At 50.2% G+C, this 2,500-nt stretch overlaps 4 non-coding genes across 4 annotated transcripts; 3 read left to right on the forward strand and 1 right to left on the reverse strand.

Annotated features, from left to right (window-relative positions):
* The first annotated feature begins 540 nt into the window (after positions 1-540).
* trnar-acg (transfer RNA arginine (anticodon ACG)) lies at positions 541-613 on the forward strand. Its single transcript has one exon. It is a non-coding gene; the product is annotated as a tRNA-Arg (tRNA).
* Positions 614-1,088: 475 nt separating this feature from the next.
* On the forward strand, positions 1,089-1,160 carry trnae-uuc (transfer RNA glutamic acid (anticodon UUC)). Its single transcript has one exon. It is a non-coding gene; the product is annotated as a tRNA-Glu (tRNA).
* A 265-nt stretch (positions 1,161-1,425) lies between these two features.
* Positions 1,426-1,497, reverse strand: trnae-cuc (transfer RNA glutamic acid (anticodon CUC)). Its single transcript has one exon. It is a non-coding gene; the product is annotated as a tRNA-Glu (tRNA).
* A 630-nt stretch (positions 1,498-2,127) lies between these two features.
* Positions 2,128-2,200, forward strand: trnah-aug (transfer RNA histidin (anticodon AUG)). Its single transcript has one exon. It is a non-coding gene; the product is annotated as a tRNA-His (tRNA).
* Positions 2,201-2,500: the final 300 nt, after the last annotated feature.

The raw sequence follows: 2,500 nt of genomic DNA on the forward strand, positions 1-2,500 counted from the left end.
TTTCCTCTTGGAGAGGAGAGAGTCTCTGACCCTGGATCACAGTTCTTCCACTGAGAAACGGTCACATGCTCCGTGAGAACATCCTAACAACACCGCAACTTGCAATTCAATCAAAGCAGCTTGCAACAGACAACAAGGAGAGCCCAGCCGTGCTCTCAGTGCCAAGAGGTGCCTGACTCACTCCGTTTTTTGTTTTCAGCCCTTCTTCTGCAGAGCATCTGGCGAAGGAGCTCGAGGTTGACAGAGCGCATAGCACAGAGTGTCGTCGTCTCTGAGGTATGCCTGGTTTTTTGAGCGGCCAGCCTTGCACTGTTTTAAAGTAATTTGCTACCCAGCTACGTTAGCCACGCCAGGAAGACAGAGATCCCTAACATGTGACGCCTCCTTCTTCAAGCTTTTCATAGCAGACCCCTCATCGGAGCGCTTCCTTACGTTGGCTCCAGGCCTGTTAATGGCATGAGAAAAAGTTGATGTTGCGACAGGCCCCGCTCCAGGCGAACACCACCAAGATGCGTGTAAACACCAGGGCGCATGACCGGTGGGCCAATGGCGCAATGGATAACGCGTCTGACTACGGATCAGAAGATTCTAGGTTCGACTCCTGGCTGGCTCGATCTGCCTCTTTTGCTTCGCTATCAGCCTACAGCAGTTTTATTAGTTTGTTTTATTAGCCCATAGTTTTTGACTATTGGTATTGGAATGGTTAGTTTTTTTTTTCTTGTAAACTGACAGTCCAACCATAGGCCGTTTTGTCAGCTAGATAGCACCTACCATACAATACCGTGCGTGCTTTCAAATGCATCGCATAAGCACTGTCACGGGGACCTTGCTTTAATGACCAGTTTATAGTATCTTTTTATGCGAACACAAGAATGGGAGAGAGCTGCACCCCCTGGGAGAGACAAATGACATCTCCCTCCATCGAGTCTGGTACAAGTGAATTCAGTAAACAATCCCTTCGGAACATTGCCATATTCTTAAAGGCGACGGTCACACACTGAATGCCAAAGGGCCTAACATAACCCTGCCCTTGTACTGGCCACACGCATGAAAAATGGCACACAAGCCTGACCGGCGTTTGCGGGCTTTCCCATATGGTCTAGCGGTCAGGATTCCTGGTTTTCACCCAGGCGGCCCGGGTTCGACTCCCGGTATGGGAAGTTTGGCTTGTCTTTGCTCCCCTTATCGAACAGCCAGAGCTTCTGTCTATTACTGAATCGCTTTTAGCCAGCAGTGGAGCTGCAGCAACCTGATAGGTTGAGGTTCTTCTCTTTCCCTGCATACCTTCGATAGCTCAGCTGGTAGAGCGGAGGACTGTAGGTGGAACGTTGGCAATCCTTAGGTCGCTGGTTCGACTCCGGCTCGAAGGAGGTCACTTTTCACACTCAAACATTTTCTTGGCCGCGCTGGAGGGCAAAAGGAACGTTCCCTGACCGGGAATCGAACCCGGGCCGCGGCGGTGAGAGCGCCGAATCCTAACCACTAGACCACCAGGGAAGGGCTGTTCAGCCTGTCTCCTCAAGCCTTCCTGTGGGCCTCTACCAGATTTTGCTGCAATTTCTCAAGCAAAACCGCTATGGCTAGCCTTTTCCTCTTGGAGAGGAGAGAGTCTCTGACCCTGGATCACAGTTCTTCCACTGAGAAACTGTCACATGCTCTGTGAGAACATCCTAACAACATCGCAACTTGCAATTCAATCAAAGCAGCTTGCAAAAGACAACAAGGAGAGCCCACCCGTGCTCTCAGTGCCAAGAGGTGCCTGACTCACTCCGCTTTTTGTTTTCAGCCCTTCTTCTGCAGAGCATCTGGCGAAGGAGCTCCAGGTTGACAGAGCGCATAGCACAGAGTGTCGTCGTCTCTGAGGTATGCCTGGCTTTTTGAGCGGCCAGCCTTGCACTGTTTTAAAGTAATTTGCTACCCAGCTACGTTAGCCACGCCAGGAAGACAGAGATCCCTAACATGTGACACCTCCGTCTTCAAGCTTTTCATAGCAGACCCCTCATCGGAGCGTTTCCTTACGTTGGCTCCAGGCCTGTTAATGGCATGAGAAAAAGTTGATGTTGCGACAGGCCCCGCTCCAGGCAAACACCACCAAGATGCGTGTAAACACCAGGGCGCCTCACCGGTGGGCCAGTGGCGCAATGGATAACGCGTCTGACTATGGATCAGAAGATTCTAGGTTCGACTCCTGGCTGGCTCGATCTGCCTCTTTTGCTTCGCTATCAGCCTACAGCAGTTTTATTAGCTTGTTTTATTAGCCCATAGTTTTTGACTATTGGTATTGGAATGGTTAGTTTTTTTTTCTTGTAAACTGACAGTCCAACCATAGGCCGTTTTGTCAGCTAGATAGCGCCTACCATACAATACCGTGCGTGCTTTCAAATGCATCGCATAAGCACTGTCACGGGGACCTTGCTTTAATGACCAGTTTATAGTATCTTTTTATGCGAACACAAGAATGGGAGAGAGCTGCACCCCCTGGGAGAGACAAATGACATCT

This window comes from Pseudorasbora parva, chromosome 22, assembly GCF_024679245.1.
Source record: "Pseudorasbora parva isolate DD20220531a chromosome 22, ASM2467924v1, whole genome shotgun sequence".
In the NCBI taxonomy this organism is placed as follows: domain Eukaryota; kingdom Metazoa; phylum Chordata; class Actinopteri; order Cypriniformes; family Gobionidae; genus Pseudorasbora; species Pseudorasbora parva.